This window comes from Sminthopsis crassicaudata, chromosome 5 (assembly GCF_048593235.1).
Source record: "Sminthopsis crassicaudata isolate SCR6 chromosome 5, ASM4859323v1, whole genome shotgun sequence".
NCBI classification, from domain to species: Eukaryota; Metazoa; Chordata; class Mammalia; order Dasyuromorphia; family Dasyuridae; genus Sminthopsis; species Sminthopsis crassicaudata.
Genome location: NC_133621.1, coordinates 105,767,624 through 105,787,138, shown reverse-complemented (window position 1 = coordinate 105,787,138; position 19,515 = coordinate 105,767,624). Strand labels below are relative to the sequence as shown.

Below are 19,515 nucleotides of genomic sequence, written 5' to 3'. Positions count from 1 at the left end.
TTCCCTCTATGTTGTTTCAAGTTTCTAGTCATCACAAATTAAAAGGAAAAAAAAAAAAAAAGGATAAGGATTGTGGGTGATGTGAAAATTGTAGATAAAGACTCGTGAACCTAATGAATCAAGAGAGGGTTGGTGGGTTAGAATGAAGGAAAGAACTAGAGGGAAAGGGGGATAGAAAAGACTGTCATTTTTGCTCACTGGGACTATCAAATCAGAGAGCAGAGAGAATCTCATTGGAGGAAAGCTTTCGGTAGCAACTAATCCTATAATATTGAAAGAAAATTGTAAATGTTCTTTCCAGAAATTGCCTGCCCATTGCAGCTAATCGAACACATATTACACACATAACACAACATACACTTCTGCTACACCAGTTTTCCATCCCTAGTGTGTACACACTACGCGCTCGCGCGGGGACACACACACACACACACACACACACACACACACACACACACACACACACACACACTGCCTCCGGGTGGGGTGGATCTTGGATTTTGCTATTTCTACTGGGAAATACCCAGGGACGCACCAAAGGAGTGTTTTCACCCCAACTGTCAGCTCTGCCTCCTTTTCCCAGTTTCTCTGGAAGAGAATGCGTCCCGCCCTCCAGATCACTTGTACTACTCTCTCTATTATTTTTACCCCTCCGGATCCATCTCTACGGTGAAAACCAGGTTTGAAAATACTATTTTTGTTTTTTGTTTTTTGTTTTATTCTTTTTCGTTAACATCTCAGGTTAATTGGTACGGAGGGCGAGGGCCAGCTGACTGAATGGACATGGGGGAATAGGTTCGAGCTTTACTGAGTGCCCTATGTGACGCGTGAGAACCAACTCTGTCTTTAAGCCAGGACCAGGAAGCTTCTAGCCTGATGCTCTCTAGAACAGTTGCGGGTCCCCTCCCTTTACCACATCCCATTCCTCCCCTGCCGCTGTCGCGGTACTAACTAATCTTTCTCTTTTCTCTTGGAAGATCATGGGAGAGAGACAGCAAGTGGCTGACTCTGGACTCTGAGCATTTTTCTGGGAGACCACATGTCCGGGCTTCTAATTAGGTGGCCCCCTGCTCCCTGCTCCTCCTTGTCTTTGAGAAGCAAATCTCCTTGTACCAGGGAGGGTATGCAACTTCTGCTAAACCGACGTCAGGTAAGGAGCTCCCCGTTTTCTTGCTCAAGCCTTCGCCTTGCCGGCCTTGATTTGGGCAGTAAGGGCGTCCTTTTTGCGCACTCTCTTTGGATTTCCTATGGTGTGTGTGTTGGGTGTGTTGGATATGGGTGGGTGTGTGTGTGTGTGTGTGTGTGTGTGTGTGTGTGTGTGTGTGTGTGTTGTGTATCTGTGTCTGTGTGTGTGTCTATGTGTTTTCTCTAGCCAGGGGATTCTCATAAAGAAACTTTGGCTTCCAAGGTTGGGTGGGTTTGGAGCAAAGATTAACGAAGGTGCGTGTGTATGTGTGCGTGCGTGTACCCTGAAAAAGAGGAAAGGGCAAATACAGCCCCTCAAAAGAAAGAAATATGACCTAACCTAACCCGGGGTGGATTCTAGGAAGACTTGATGAAGGGAAGGGAGCAGCACCCGCCCAGACAATTCCCCCCAAAGCACACTCCTTCCAGTCCTTCACCCACCACCCGCAGACTGAGATTCAGCCTTGAAAAAAAAAAAAAAAAAAAAAAAAAGGGCATCTGGCTCTTTCCTCCTTGGACTCCTCTTACCAAAGTGGGTCTGTTCTGCTAGAGGTTCCTGAGCACTGTCCTGAAGCAAGACGGTTAGGGGGTCGCCCACTTTTTTCTCTGGCTTCTGAGGTTCCGTCTGCCTCACTGCCTGAGAGAGTTGGGGGTAGGGAGAGACCATTTTGCGCCTGGGCTAAAGCTTAGAGGGCGGCTCCAGATGGCTTGTGCCAAGTGGATACTGTAGTGGTGAAAGCGGGCAGGGGGCGAGTAGCAGAGAGGTAGCATCCGGATGCTGGAGGTAAAGAGAATGAGGACCGCATCGCTAACGCACGCGCACACATACGCGTGCGCTCTCGCTCTCTCTCTCACACACACACACATACACACACACACACACACACACACACACACACACACACACACACACACACACACACACAGTCTTATTTTATCACCAAAGGCTTCGGCTTCCTTCTCTGCCCCTCCCTGATCTCCTAATCAACCGTGGCGTCAGGGCTCACAGGGATACCCAAAAGGTTTTAGGGCAGACTCGCCCCCCTTAATTTGTCTCTCTCTGCCCACTCTGGAACTGGTAACTGCAGCCTAAGTCAAAGCTTTGGGTCCCTGTGATTGCGCTTGCTGATGGTAGTTAGTTGATATCTTCCACATCCTGGCAGTTACCTCTAACTTGTAGCTTACAGGTAAGGAGCCGAGATGCTACAAGGATCCTGCCCCAGTAGAGATTTGTAATTGCATCTCTGATGGGTTATTCTTGATCACCCAAGAGGGGTAGATCAGGGCTCCCTACAATGGCGGGACCTTCAGGACTACAGGCTAATATGGGATCCTGTCTCAGACAGCATCTCCCTTTCACCGGTCTCCAGGTTTCCGCTCGCCACCTCCCCCTCTCGATTTCTCCATTGCCGTACTCAACGCTTTCCTATCGTGTCTGCCCTGTCAAAAAGCTATCGGGCACCTGCTAGTCCTCATGCTAAAGTCGGCAATTTCCCGTTTATGAAAAAGAGAAGAGAAGAGAGAGACACACGCACACACACACACACACACACACACACACAGACAGACAGAGAGAGAGAGAGAGAGACAGAGAGAGAGAGAGAGAGAGAGAGAGAGAGAGAGAGAGAGAGAGAGAGAGAGAGACAGAGAGAGACAGAGAGAGAGAGAGAAAGAGAGAGAGACAGAGAGAGAGAGACAGAGAGAGAAACAGAGAGAGAGAGAGAAAGACAGAGATAGATAGAGACACAGAGAGGAACAGAGAGAAAAATAAAGACAGAGGGACAGAGACAGACACAGAGAAACTGGAAAGAGGGAGGAGGGGAGAGAGGAATATATAGAGAAATTCAGAGAAAAACACAAAGAGACAGAGACAGAAAAAGAGGCAGAGAAAAAGAGACAAAGAGTCATCATTCAGCCTTGAGCAGGTAAGATAAGTAATGGATAAGATCAACGGAGGGGAAAGGATGTAGACCCCCTTGTTTTTGTTTTTGTTTTTTCCCAAAACACCTTTTTTATATTTAGTGTAGCTACTGGGACTACATACAATATGTTCTTATTTCTTTTGCCTTAAAATTACTGGGGAAAGCAGTTGGATAATAGTGTCCTTAAACTCAAGGAGGACCTTGCTTTTAACTTCTGTGGATATGTCCATACTTAGTGTTAAGTGTAAGTACATATCAGTTCTCTGTTATCCATCTCTATTCCTTAGCATTGGCAGACAGACTTGCGGGCACCCTTGCGTAGAGCTAGCTGTGGCTATCACATAAACGAATGCAACAGTGACCTCTGAGAGCTGCAGAGGAGACTTCAGTGATGGCAGGATAGTTAGTCTTCCCCCAGATAAAGTCAAACATTTGCTCAATGCCCCTAAGGCTGGGTTCAAGATTTCACTGGGGATCAAATGCTGACCAAAAAGACACACAGAATGTGGTAGTAAGGGCAGAAGGGTCCACTAATTAGCTTCCAACCTGAAGCAAAGCAGGCTGCATGTAGTACAGAAAGACCCATTATAAAGTAGCAACTATGCAGAAGCATAGTGATGTTCTTCACAGCAAAGTGAAATGGCCTAGCTCCACAGATCAATTAAATTGTACCTCCCCTCCTACACACTTCTTCAGGCTATTTGCCCCATCCCCTTCTCCCAAACTAGCTGTATCAATCAACCTGGGGGATAAGGGAGCAAGAAAATAAGCAGGGAAGATTGTTCCCTTTGGAGTACTATGTCTGGGGTACTATGTCTAGAGATATTGGCTATATCTCATATTTCATGGAGAACCTGGCAGAATCTTACTTGTTCCTATTATTAACAAGTAAATTATAGAGTAGTAGTGATGATGATGATGGTTATTGTGTTGGTGATGATACACAGAAAACAATTTTGAAACAAATGAAGACAAAAACTTTGTACCCCTGTCTAGAAGGAGCAAAAATAAATGTGGAACTGGAGGAACACAGAGTAAAGTCAAAGTTATTTCAGGCAACTGAGTTAGTTTCATTTACACTGGTTAGACATTTTATGGAACTTGAGAATTTACCATGTTTTTGTTGCAATTCAGAAGACTGTCCACTAGTGTCTTACCACTAGAAGATTCCTATTCTAACAATATCTCACTACAATATATATATTAGGGAATGAAACTACCACAAGCTAAATCAATATTTTATTTTAATTTTTCCAGCAAAATAATGGGATAATAATGAATATTTTCCATTCCACTTTTTTTTTTACTTTGAATAAATTAAACATGCACACTCCTTAAGACCAATGAAAAGTAGAATGTGACCCCTGGACAAGTATAAAATGTAAGTCTCTCAGGCATTTTTTTAGTTTATGTGGCAGTGCCTTTGTATGGGGAAAAGGATAAGAAGAGGACTTGCTAAAATGCAAGGAAGAGACTAAAAATTCACTTGTAAGTAGCCCTGCAACCATGTACCCTTCCTGTAGCTCCAGAAGAGGTTTGTCTATGTTTATGTTTGTGTACATTTATTTATTTCTATATATTTTTTATTGGAGGAGGAAGTGTTGTATATTTTTACATGTATTTCTTTATATAGGCATGTATATTTGTTTGTTTTTAACAAAAATAGATTAAAAAAAAAGATGAGCACCAAATTATTATTCTCTTCATTACTTTAAACAATGTAAAAAATATGGGGATAAAATATAAAGTTGTAGAATTTTAAAATAAATTGGGTATGCCTAATGTAAAATCTTTTCTTTTTAATTTTTAAAGTTTAATTTTTAATTTGTGGAATAAAACAAGTGTGCATATTTGGAGGGAAATCATTTTATGGGTCCTGCCATACTGAGAGCCAAATTGTACATAGTCTTTGTCTTCAGAGATAGAATATGTGAGACAAACATACACATGCCTACAGAAATCTTGAAATTGAATATTTTATGTAATCTGTATGGTTGGAATTGAGATGGGTGGTGGCAATTTAAGTGTGTACAGATTGTCTTTTCAGAAGTAATTTTTTTTCTTCCTCAAACATCCTTATAAAGTCATCTAATATTGTCATGATAATTTCTCATCTTCAAGTAGGTTTTATGATCCTCTTTAACCCTCACATCGTCCCTGCTTGCCTAATAAAATGAGTGTACTACAGAGAGCAGTAGAAAGTTCATGTTTCAGTGAAATCCTACCAACATTTCCAGGAAATGCAAAGGTTTTAGATTTGACTTTCTTCAAGATCCAAAAATTTCCCCATGATGAAGACACTTTTTTACACAATACTTTTTCTTATTATACTGTTTGTAGCTATGAACTACCCACATGTAGAGAAGGAAACATAGAAGAAAATAGAGGAAAAAAAGATTTTAAAAAGAAAAAAAATAATATCATGGAGGAGAAATGGGAAGGAAGGAGAGAAAGAAAGAGACCCTCCACTTAGACTCCTGTTCAAGTGCTAAATTTACATGATCAGCTGCAGTACTTGTGTGAATGTTTGAGTGTGAATGTGTGTGTGTGTGTGTGTGTGTGTGAGAGAGAGAGAGAGAGAAATAGAGAGAGAGAAAGAGAAAGAGAAAGAGAGAGAGAGAGAAATAGAGAGAGAGAGAAAGAGAAAGAGAGAGAGAGAGAGAGAGAGAGAGAGAGAGAGAGAGAGAGAGAGAGAGAGAGAGAGAGAGAGAGAGAGAGAGAGAGAGAAACACAAAGAGAGAAACAGAGAGAGGGAGACAGAGAGACAGAAAAACAGAGACAGAGAGAAAGACAGAGACTGTGATCTCATCACATCTTCAGGCATGACTCCAAAGCTCCTACTTCTACCTGAATCATCATTCACTTAAATCTTCTAGAAGGATTAAATGTTCCATTGATTCTCTAAAAGAAAAGATTTTCCATTTCCTAACTTAATAATCCTAATACTCTCTCACATTTATTTAGTACTCTAAATTTTATAACTCTATGGAGTGACTAGAGGAAATACCATTAATCCCATTTACATATGTGGAAATAGAAATTCAGAAAATTAATTCACCTATAGCCATCTATATTACATCTACAGCAAGACTAGTTTGACTCCAACCCAAGTTTTCGATTTTTATCTCTTCTTTTATGTCTTAGTCCAGCCTGGTTTCTACTATACCCATTATTTCCATATATAAAGAAAGCAATAAGATCTATGTAGAACAAACAAGTAAATCTATTGCTCTTCATTCTGAATCCATTCCTCTTTCATTTTTCACTACAGAAATGAAGTGCCATGCTTTGGTATCTCTTCTCTCCCTTCTTTTTCTCTACCCTCTTTTCCTTCCTCTCTCCTCCTTTCTCTCTTCTTTTTTTCTCCTTCTCTACCCACTACTTTGACCATGAAATTTATTAGTATATTCCTAAAGATCACCTATATTCAATATTTTTATTAAAAGCTCACTAGGAGTAAAGTATGGTGTGATATGTTGTGAATATAGAGACAGATACAATGGCACACCCTGCTCTCAAGGAACACAGTCTAATTTGAAGAAGATAATTATTTATGATAACCAAGAAAGGAAGGTGAGGGGAAATGAGAGGATTAGAAAAAAGTGAAATGAGAAGTCAAGGGGGGGGAGTGGATCAGGCTTACCTTCTGGAGGGAGCTGGGGAATTAGTACAGTGTTTGGCACATCATTTCTTTTTCAGCCTTACTCAACTCTGCGACCTATTTAGTGTTTTTGCAAAGATAGTGGAATAGTTTGTCATTTTTTTCTTGAGTTCATTCATGTGTCAAAACACAGGAGGAAACTGAGGCAAAGAGCTTAAATTGCCCCAGGTCACACAGCTAGTAAATATCTGGAATTAGAATTGAGTTGAAGGAGTTGAGCCTTCCTTAGTCTAGTATATACAATTTATCTACTGTGCCAACCAGCTGCTCTTGTGTTTGGCACATAGTGGGTACTTAATAAATACTTATTGGCTTCACTAGATTGAAGTGAGAGAGAACTTAATTTCAGACATAAATGATGTTTGAATAAAGATTTGGAATAGGGAGAGAGAAAAATGGGGTTTAAGGTTAGAATTAAGCCTAGTTTCTAATCCAGAATGAGAGATCTATAACAAAAGACAGCACAATAAACAATATTATGGAGCATCTTGAATACCACATTTAGTTTTTATTTAATTTGGGTGTAATAGGAAACGAGTGAAAAGTTTTTGTTTTTTGTTTGTTTTGTAGAGAAATGGCAACATTGGGGTAGGGTTATTAGGAAGATGTGTTTATATTATGGAAAACTAATTAGGAGGTCAGTATCTTAATACAGGTGAGAATAATTGAGCATCTGAATAGAATGGCTCCCAGGAAATTTGAGAAGAGGTGAGCAGCTATGAAAACTACTCAAAAGGAAAGTGAAAAGGAATTACTAGTTTACTAATTGGATTGTGAAATGATGGAGATAAAAGAGTCAAAGATGGATGTCAGGTTATAACACTGAACAACTAAAACCACAGTGGTGCCATCAGTAGAAACAGAGAATTTGAAAAGGGAATAGATTTTTGGAGAGATGTTTAAAGGATGCTGAGTTTGAGATATCAGTACCTATGTGGATAGTTACAAAAAAGAGTTGAAAATATGGGAATGAATCTCTGGAGAGAGGATGATAGTAAATTGATATTTGGAAATTTTTTTAATAGAATTTTTAAAGTCTTGTGAGTGGGCAAACTTTTATGAAGGATGACAACCTAAACAAGAGGATTAATAATAGAATCTAGAAGGAAATCTACATTTAAAGAGCAGAAAGATGGTATGTACTATCCAAAAAGAAGGAAGAGGAAAATCATGAAAGTATGTATGTATCTGGCACATAGTAAGAATTTAATAAATGTTTGTTGTCTGACTGGCTATTGAGAAAGAGGGCTGGTCCACAGTGGCAAAATAGCACTAGGAGAAAGAAATGGATGAGAGCAGATAAAAAGCCAAGGATACCAAAATACAGGATAATTAGTAAAATTGAGATAATCTATGTTAAGGATTTAGCAAGATGCCTAACATATAGTGGGCATGATTGAACTCTTCTTTTCCTGTTCGAAAATATTTTTTAGTAGAATGGTTAGGTCAAAAGCAAATCTCCATGGCCTGGGAAGTTAGTAGGTGAGAAGGATGAGGAGGCAGTGGCAATAAATCACCTTTTAGAGAAGTATGACCCAGGATTAGAATAGTAGATTAAGGGAAAGTGAAAATCAAAGGACAAGGTTTGTTGTTCTTATTGTTTTTTGTTTGTTTTTATTGTTTTATTTGTTTGTTTAACATTATTTGCATTGTTTTGTTTGCTCTATTTGTATAATTTGGTTTTAGGACAGGGAAAAACAATATCATTTGCAACTTGATGTCAAGAGAGGTATTCAAGGAATATGAATAAATAGATGAATATTGGAGCATTATCATATAGAAATGAATGTGGGGCTTCACAAAACAAAGGGGACTTGACTGAGGTTTAGTAACCTCATTCTTTTCAGCAAAGTAGCAGGTAAGTTTTTGGGGATTAGGAGAGAAAAAAAATGATGTTAGTCCCTATATGGAATGCAGTTGGGCATCAAAAGAAATGAACAAAAGATTAGATAGAGGTTCAGATTGTATTATGTAAATTTATGGCTTTCCAGGTCATCCATACCTTTTCATGATGTACCCCAGCAGTATTTAGGAGCTAGGGAATAGAAGGAAGGAAATAACAATTAGGAATTATTCAGTTATGTGTTAGTAAGGCTGGGAAGGTGTACAATCTACATCAACATTCTCATTGCTATTATTATTTCCCTGTTCTCATTATGAAGATACCATCGTGTCCCTTGTCAATACTTTGAATGCATGTTCAGCTATTGGGACTGATTTTTTTAGGGGTAGCAAATCAATGCATCATAATGTGAAGACAATTGGATGTGGAATAAGAAAACCTAGGGTCAAGGCCCAGTTTTTGTGACATTGGAAAATTCACCAACTCTCTGAAAGAAGTCAGACTACAATACTTATAAAATCTGAATTCTTATTCCATGATTTTATGGTACTTTTGCAGTAAAATAACTTTCTTCAGTAAAAATAACTTTCCTTAATCACCAAAGGCTGAAAACTAGTCTCAATGCATTTCTTCAATGCCCTAAGCTCAACTAGGGTTTTATGGTTAAAGGTTCATGCTTAGCAGTCAATAAACCTTTGGAAGTGGAAGTGTGTTTTTGAACTGGGTGTGTATGTTTGAGAAATAACACTCTGTATTTAGAATGACAATGCAGTTGTATTTGATCTTTTCTGACGTCCCAAAACCTGGAGGTGGTAAAAGGAGGGTAAAGGAGACACTTATTTGACAAAACTTGATTGTTCTCTTTTATTCACAAATACTTATGACAAAGCAAATCCCTGAAGAAAGGAGTAGCTTTTCTCTTGATAGCATTTCTCCTAATCAGATTGTCTAAAACCTCATCTGGTTGAAGTATAGGCATTGGTCTTTCCTCAGTTCTTTCTCCATTCTAATTGGCATTGTCTGTTGGCCTGCATATTCCAATTATGCCTATTCATTGTGACTGATGTCATTTACCCACTATATCATTGAAAAGTTCCATGTAGAATCCAAAATCCTTTCCTTCCTTTTTTTTTCCTTCTCCTCTCCCCTCTCTTCCCTTTCTCCTGTCCTTCCTCTTTCTTTCTTCTCTCTTCCCTATTCTCTCCCTTTCTTTCTTCCTTCTTTTGTCCATTTTCCTTTCATTTACCTGTGTATTCAAACTTCCTGTTTTAAACCATGACCTACATATACAATCATCTTAATAGATGCTGTTTCCATGGTAATGCTTTCTGGAAGATAGGGGTACACACTAATAAATCAGTTTCCTTCATTAGCATAAGAAATTCCTTTCATGACACTCAGAGAGTACAATTGGGTCAAAAAGCAGATACATACGTTGAATGATTTCTTAACTTCTTTTTTGGCTTTTTCCCCTTTTCTTATGTTTATTTTGTCTTCCTTTTCATTCTTCTCTGTTAATTTTCTCATTTTCCCCCTGCTTTTCCCCCTTCATTCTTTCCTCCTTTGTTTTTCCCCCTTCTTTTCCTTTCCTTCCTTCTTTTTTATAATTATCACAAAATATTGCCCTCTATTGCTTGTTAAAGGTAAAAGCTTTGTCTTGGAAAGGGAGAAATCCTGAGTAAAATGTTGAGGATGAAGACAATATCAACTTGATTTTGAAAAGTAAATTGATAAAAAATATACTTAACTTAAAGTCTATTCTCCTGGGCCACATTCAACAGAAGGAATTTTATACCTGGATGTCCAGTGATTGGAATCATTAGAAGCTTGCATATCAGAGATATTTAAAGAATCCACTTGATATATCCCTCTGCTTCCAAGCAGACTGTTTCAATATGAGTTTGTGACATTTTTAGTGATGTTTCTTAGGAAGATAAGGATACAACATACATACACACACATATCATATATATATATATATATATAAAATATGTGTGTATACTATATGATAAAGGAGATGAAAGGATAAAAGAGATTTGCATAGATTTTATATGTATATATACATATACATACATGTATATATGCATACATATATGTGTGTATGTATGTATATTTATGTTTGTATATGTGCATATATATTTTTATATAAAAATCAAATGTATTCTATATTCTCTCTTCAATAAATGTTCATTGACTGACTGATGGTATTAAAGACAAAGTCTTTCTACTTTAGAAATTTTCTGACTATTTTAACTTCTTTAAGAATGTCTTGATATCTTTTGTCTTTAAATAAAAGTTATTGTTATTATTTTCATTTTCATTAGTATACAACATGTATTCCTATTAATATAGCATTTATATATATATATAGATAGATGATAAAAGTATAGCACATAAAACATTTGCTATAAAATTATTTTTAGAGAAAACTAGTCAGAGAACTATATATGTATTTATACTTTAGTAATATGCATCAAATTTATTGATGATAGTACACAGAACTGCTAGGTCTTCAAAATAAAATATGATCCTTTCTTTCAAAGACCACATTGTAGTTGAGTAAATTCTAACTTGGGGATAAAGCTGAGATTTTTTAAAGCATCAACTCAAACATGTTACAAGTAATGACATACTGAGATGGTAATATTTTGTCCCCTATAGATGATTTTAGATGATACTTTTGGGTATACACCAAAAATATTTGGTAAATGAAAATAGGGCTATCTTTGAGCTAAAAACATAAGAAACATGAATCTTGTTTTCCAAATGGCACAAGTGTCAGTTTGATAAATGTTAGTAATGCATTCTCCTTTAATTGGTTAACTTCTCCATCTTAAAGCATAACAAGCATCTTTTAAATTTTGCCCACAGATACCCAAATTAAATTGTTGTCATGAAACTTCAACCCTGTATGCAAATGAAACAAACTTTTTTTTTTATAATAGTTCTTATTTACCAGATATTTGCATGGGTAATTTTACATTGACAATTGCCAAACCATTTTTTCCAATTTTTTCCCTCCTTCCCCTCCCCCCCAGATGGCAGGTCGACCAATACATGCTAAATATGTTAGAGTATAAATTAAATACAAGATATGTATACTTGACCAAACAGTTGTTAAATGAAACAAACATTAATTATACTATTACTGCATGAGTCCTATGTACATCAAAATTAATAATTTAAATTTTTTGGAAAGTAGATATGTCTTGCTTATAAGTTATCAAAAATGAGAAAAGACAAAATGGAGAGAAAAGCTATTTTCCTATTCTGTGTTGGCATATGAAAACAGAGTTTCATTTTCCTGAATCATAAATAATGAAAAATAATCTTTTTTTTTAGGAGCATATAGTCACTTTCTTTCAAACATTCTTTTCTATCAGATATCAGTAGCTTTCATTGTCATCTTTATTGTTTTGCCAATAACTCTTGTAGTGGAGAGTTCCCTGAGTTTGGAGCCAGAAAGCCTGGGTTCTAATCCAGGCTCTGTTCTTTACTTGACCTTGGAACAATTACTTCAAAACTTTGAGTCAATGAACTCATTGGAAAATGAAGTCATTGTACTCTTGCAAAAAACCTGTGAGATAGGATTTACTGTTATTCCCATTTTGCAGTAAATGAAACTGAGGCAGAGAAAGGTTAAGTGATTTACCAAAATTACATAGCTAGAAAGTGTCCGAAGCTGGATTTAAATTCAGGCATTGTTGATTCCATGTTTAAGCAGCACTCTATCCACTATACTACCTAGTTTTACAGAGAAAGTGCATCTAAGTAATATAGATCAAATTGGCCATGATATCATCGCCTCATTCCTCTCCTGCAGCCTATTATGTATCTGCTAAGATGGATACACATCACAATAGATCTCCTGGACTAAAGATTGAACATTTATGGGAGTTCTGATGTGTTTCAGTATCGTGATCAGTTTCATTATTGTAGTCATCAATATTTTTCTGCTTCTGCTTATTTCATTCTAGATCAATTTGCACATGTCTTCTTTAAATATTTTATATTTATCATTTTTGTTGCATAACAACATTGTATTATATTTGTAAACAACGATTTCTAATCTGGTTGATATTGCTTTTTTAGAATAGTTTTGTTATTATTTTTTGTACTTTTTAACCTACTATTATATTTCCTTCATCCTCCCATTCTTCATTTGTTTTGTAACTTCCATGGACCACTTTAAAGAACTTAAGGGAAGGAGAAAGATAGAAGTAAAATTATATGGCATTCTAATTAGATTTTTCATGAATTAAAATCATACTAGAAAATTTTTATAGCTTCTTCTTCCAATTATCCTATCATACTCTCTCTCACCCTGTTTATAATGTGGCATTTCCCTAATGATGGTAGACAGAGCCAGCAGTTTTGAATATGGAATCAGGTTTGGTATCAACTTGTTGATGGTCAAGGTTTAGAGGGGTGGGAGAGGAGTATTTCAGCTCCTTTTCTTTGTTCTTTTCTCAACTTTTGGATTTCTCTCGTCAGTTGAGTGATACAGAGTTCACTAATGAACCCAAGAACAATGATAGGTTGATAATCTTGAGTCACAAGAGAGTTTTTTCTGACTTTTTTGCCTAGAAAGCTGCTGTTTAGATGCTTATACTCCTTTCATTACCAGCCCCAAAGAAAACAAAGATATCAAATACCCATCCCTTCTGCATCATCTACCAAAAGAATAAATTCTAGAATAAAATATGTGATTTTCAAAAAGTACCATAGGAAAAGAAGCTAATGCAATCACTCATCTAACATCAGCTTCTAAATTGAGGACATAGACACTGAGCACAAAAAGTAAAATAAAACTTCCATTAAACTTCATACTGTTGAACAATATTAAAATTTTAAATGAGTACAATGAGTAAAATAAAGCTTCGATTAAATTTCATTTTGTTGACCAATACTGAAATTTTAAAAAATTCTAATGCTTTCACTAGGGCTTTCCCAGATATATAGCACTTCCTTCCTATGGAGTATAAAAATAAGTGAGATAATAAAGACTCTCTCTATATAATTAGGCTCTTCAAGGAAGCCAAGGTTCTCAATTTCTCTTTAGGGAGAATGATTGGGAAGTAATAATATCAAAGCCACTTTTCCAAACCTGGTCAATGCTTTACTCTGATAGTCCCATTATTTTTCTATCATTTCACATGAGGTTTTGGCTGCAGGCTACAGAAATAGAAAAGGATAGAAATGTAATGGGACCATCAGAGTAGAGCATTGACCAGATTTGGAAAAGTGACTTTGATATTGATACTTCATAGTCATTCTCCCTAAAAAGAAATTGAGAACCTTGGCTCTTTTGTGTCACAATGTACTAAGCTTCTTTTTCTTTCTTTCAGTGCAGATGTCTCACAGCTTTTCAAGGGGTGAAGGCAGGGGGAAGGGAAAATGGTGCAGATTTATGCCTCTGACGTCTTTGGTAGCTTGCTGTCATTCAAAGGGAACCATTTGAGGGGTTTGCTCTTACATTCTCATTACAAAGGCGGGATTGGAGAAGGCAGATTTTTTCCCCTTGGTTTGACTGCTGGTGCTAATCTCAGAAGGTTGGATACAAAGGTTTTGACATCCATCACAAGCAGCTCTTTTAGAGGAATGCCACTATAATATTCAATGCATAACTGTGAATCAGCATGTTAAAAAGAAAGAATGAGTAGGAAAAAAAATCATATAGTTCACCCTTGGATTTTGTGTGTTTAGAGAAAGGAAATGTTTCTCTCTTAGTCAGACATCAATTCTAAATGATAACCTGAAATTTTTTGGGGGGTAAGCCCTTGCCATAGGAGTCAGGAGACTGTCATTCTATTCCCCACTCTTCTATGTAGCCATGTGAATTTAGACACATAATTGAATATTTGTGAACTGCTGGTGTTTTTTTGTTTGCTTGTTTTATTTTTATGCTGATGATAACAATAATAATAAATAATTGCCTGGAGTATTTCAAAGTTTTGATAAATGAGATAATTATCATGAAAATGCTTTGAAGATTGCCTTTCTTAGTAAAGAAGTAGAAGCCACTTGATTCATAGTTCAGGATCCTTGAAGTTCTGTCAGACTTTACACAGGATGTAAGCATACTAGAGAAACTTCCTCATCTGATGGGGAAAAATATTTGTGTAATAGAAGTCAGAAGGCTTGGATTCTAACTTTGGTTCTACCATTAATGAGCTATGTAATCTTGAGTACATCATATTCCCTCAGTTTGCTTCTGGCTCTCTTTCTCATTCACAGAATGAGGACCTTGATCTAGAAAAACAGTCCAAGTTCCTTCCAGGTGTAAAGTTCTTCCATAATTCCACTCTCTTGTTCTGGTGTTATTCAGAAGCATTGAGTAGGCCCCTCACTGACTCCTTTTTTTCCACACATATAATATGCCTCACAAGATGAAATGTCCCAGGGTCCTCTGCAAAAATAAGTATAAAAGCCTTAGAAAACATATAGGTCTGGCCTCCTTAGAGAGAAACAAAATATTATTTATTGGGAAAATCTTATGAAAAGAGAGATTTTACCTTCAAAATTACCTTTCCACTATTCTGCCATGATTCTTTTGATTCAAACTATCTCCAAAAGATTTCCTTTAAAATGCAAATTTTGTTACTTGAGGGGTGTCAATTGTGTTACAATATCCATGGTCATGAAAACTACAATTTAGCATATTCGACTATGGTCCCAAATTTTAAGAAAAGTAGGGTAACTTTTAAGAGAGGAAGGGACCATTTAAAAAAGCAGGTCTGAATGCCATAGCAGAAGGCCGTAGGCAGAAGGGGGTGGAAGTAAGGGAATTATAATGGCATTAGACACTTGATAGGTCTGTTAAGGAACAAAACAGGATGTAAAGACCATTTTCTGGTAGCAAATGATATTTACTTCACATTTTATCTACAGAGACCTTTGGCAAGAACAATAATCCAAATAAAGAAACATGACTAGTTTATATAGATTATAGTCCTACTGTATTACTAGTTTATAAAATGTATATAGGTTTTTTGCACAAATACATATATAAATACATTGCTGCACACACACACACACACACACACACACACACACACACACACAAAACAGCTTGTACTTTAAATTTTCCTTCCTGACTTTGTCTACTTTTCATTCTATCTCATGGTTTCTTACCTTTGCACAGATTGGATCCCTTGCCTGGAATACACTCCCTGCTAATCTCAAATTTGATTTGACTTACCTCATTTATTAGTACTTTCTTTCTCCTAAAATTTTATTTTATTTACTTTCATCTCTACATGCATATTAAGGGCTAGTTGTTAATTGACCTGTGAATTCCACTGGTACCCATTGGTACTATCAGAAGAAATTGAGGAAGGCTTCCCAGTACATTATTTGGAGGCCCTGTCTGTACTTTATGGAAGTAGATAAAGCAAGAATCACATAGGAAATTCAATAAAGGTGGGTTTCATTTGGCATCCTGAGAGTGGAGAGGATTTCCATAGTAATGAGATCATAAAATCATTTGAATATTTGAGAACAGGTTCTATTCCACCTGGTAAGGGGGCTATAGTAGTGGTTTTTCACTAATGATCTTTCTATCCTCAAACTGTCATAGTTCCTTCCTCAGACTAGGATCTTCATAAATGCTAATTGAATGTTGTGTTGCTATTATATTACAGAGATTGACTTTTGGTATTACACAAAATAAAGACCCTGAGTTGACTACTATGCATTCCTTAGGTTTTCTATTTACATTTCTACTGTCAAGGCTAATCATTTGTTTGTTTGCAGGAAAATTTTTAGCCTTCATTAGAGTTGTTAGTGCCTATCAGTCAATAATCCTTGTTAATTTTCACAAGTAATTAAAATTTCACACTCACATTTCAATATAAGTCAACATTTTCCCACACTAACATTTTTAATCAAGGATCATCTTGTATAGCGATCCTCAACAGGACCCTAATTAGGATGTGGTAATTGTTCTTCACCTTTGAAGTGTGTTTTTTAACTGTGACTTCAGGAAAATTTGAGATTTTTTTTCCCTTTCAACATGTGCTGGATTGCAAGGAGGTAGGTCTTGCTTCTTCCATCTGTAAAAATTCACCTGGTTTAAAAACGTTATAATTTTCCATTCCTAGCCATAATATGGAATAAACATCATTTTCCCCAGTAAGTTTTCATATTCAAAGGGAATACAATGACACCCTTCTAGCACTGGCGTTCAAGATTGAATCCCAGGGGTGGTTTTCATGAAGAAAGAGAGGTTGTCAAATGTCTCCCCTTTGATTCCAGGATTCTTCTCATAGAAACAAAATATCACTGGCTTTTTTTAGCCTTAGCAACACAATGAGAGTTCATATGGACCATGCAGTTCACAATTCCTCTTGTATCAATTCCTCTTCTTACCTCCCTAAATTCTCAGTTTTATTTAATTACTTTTGCCACTCAATTGCTTCTTAATGTCTATAACTGGCAATTCTTTTGCTGAACTTCAGTATCCCCCCCCCAATCCCTACTCCCACCAGCACTTTTTAGAGAAGTTTGGATTTGATGCTGCTGTAATTGGCAACCCTCCTCTTCTTTCTCCTCCTTTAATGCATCCAGATAATATTCTGATTTGCTGGCACCTCAAGGCATGACATGAATTTTCAGAAATAATTGACAGTAGCTTTAAATTTGTCATCTGATTGTCTTAAGACTTGAAGATTTAAAGATTTAAAATTCATGGAGAATTAAAAATTCTGCTGGTCTAAAAACTATATCACCTATGGTCTTTTAATAACTGCGTACTCTAATTTGAAACTTTTCTATTCTTTAATTTAAAAAAGGAATAACTTAGCCATATAGATTTCAACCAGAGTTTGACTAGCTCTTTTCTGTTTCTTAAAACTTCCATCTTGTGAAGATTTACTTTATTTTTGCAGAAGAAACTTAAAATTAATTGTTCATTGATATAAAATCCAACATTGATTTCTCAGCCATCTTCTATACAAATATAAAATGAAAATTTAGCCTGCATTTTTTACTTTTTATTGCAAAATTTTAAAAGGAAAAAAAACCCTTTTACTTATTCTTGAAATTGAGTCATTGTTGTACACATGTGTGCATGTGTGAGCATGTGTATGTGTGCACACATGTGTGTGACTTATACAATTTAGGTTTCATGACACTTTTCCCATAAACTTAAATTTCTGAATTCTATATTTAGACCTGGAAGAGACATTTGAAAATCACCTAGCCTTACCTCTTATCTATTTACCTTATCTATTACCTTTATCTATTAAGAAACCAAGACTTGCAGATAAAGTGATTTTTCTGATTTCACCAAGATAAAATGAAGCAAAACTGGATTTTAACTGAGTTCCTCTGCTCAATATTATATATTATTTTGTGTTATTTATCCTCCAATCTTTGACTAAATTCTTATTAAGCTACTCAATATTTTTAATCTTTTCCTTCCCTCATTCTTTACCATTTTCATCCTACTGAATATCTCAACTTCTTGTCTTTTCCTTCTAAAGCAACTTCATTTCTCCAAATCTTTTTAATAAGCTTCCTGTGATTCAATCTGTGGAGTTGTTGGATTTTTAAATCCAAACTAACAATGATAAAAACTTCAACAGAAAAACAACAACAACAACAACAATAACAAACCTTAGCTTCCCTCCTAAAAAACCTTTGCTTTATTTCTTTACTAGAAGGTGGTTATAACTGCTCATTTTCAAAATTTGTGCTGCCCAGAGACAAGTGTGACATTAGTGCTGATGAGGAAAAAAAGAAATGAGAAAAAGAATAGTGACATTACAGAAATGATCTTTTTCAAATTGTATTTATTTTCCTACCCTTCTACCAAGCAGTTGAAACACTAATCAATGAAGAGGAACAAAAATCCTGATTTGATTGCCAACATTTTTTTTTCATTCAAGAATCATTTAACTAGCTTCTATGGGGAAGGGGCTGGAGTTTCAGGGTGAAGGCACAGATCTTATATAGTTAATAAGAGGAGGGGTTGAGGTGGAGTTTCCAAGCACTGAATGGAAAGGTATAATAGAGTGTGATAGGAATTTAGGACCAAGGTAGGAGTCAGTGGAATCTATAGGCCCCAACTACTTATTTTGAGGTGGGCCAAATTGAGATATCCATCTCCCTTTCCATTGGTAGGTCAGTTGAGCCAGAATTCATAGCATTGCTAAGAAAATTACATGTAGGTCCAGATTTTGTAAAGAATGAACTCTGAAAGTCATATCTAGTTCAATGGGAACATGTAGTACAAATTCTAATAGAAAGAATACTTTAGGGGATACTTTAGGGGATTCATTACTCACACTAATTAAGACCTATCTTCACTAGTGTGTGTGTGTGTGTTTGGGGAGTGGCAATACAGAAGTTTTTGTTGCTGTACTGGATGGTAGCTGATATGATGGAAGTAAGGGGGAGATATCAGGGTACCATCTTGTTCCTGTGCAAGAGTCAAAAAAGAGGATATTAAGAAGATAATTCTACTGACTCATTAATAGTAGAGCATACACATAATTTGCTTTTGTTTGTTGCTATTTGAAGGTGGGGGCAAAATCAAAGATGCTTATTTATTCTTCCTGGGTTTTCTTTTCTTTTTTTTTTTTTTTTTTATTAAGAGATGCTAAAAGAATGAGTGCTATTGTTAACAATAGTTTAGGCAACACACTAATTCAATCTTAAATCTAAAGACTGGACCACACAGAAACTATAGTAAAACATATCATCAGCAAAAGGATGGGTGTATATTACAGCAATGAAGATATATTACAGCAACAAAGATATATTGATTGAATGCTGGTTACAAATGTATTTGAAATTGTAAATAAATCATTAACACTTATAATAGTTGCACAATTAATAATAGTAACAATTTATATTTGTAATAATCATAATCCCTTAGTGCTTTAAAGTTTACAAAACAC

General features: G+C 36.2%; 1 protein-coding gene across 2 annotated transcripts in view; it reads left to right on the top strand.

Moving 5' to 3' along the window:
• Positions 1-290: 290 nt before the first annotated feature.
• The window catches only part of CHRM2 (cholinergic receptor muscarinic 2), a 197,406-nt gene continuing 178,181 nt past the window's right edge, over positions 291-19,515 (top strand). The window contains exons 1-2 of one of the 2 annotated variants that reach the window (XM_074267831.1): positions 291-680; positions 978-1,150. The gene's annotated coding sequence lies outside the window, so the exon portion shown is untranslated. The remainder of the gene's footprint in view (positions 681-977; positions 1,151-19,515) is intronic. The other variant, XM_074267832.1, reaches the window with a different exon arrangement.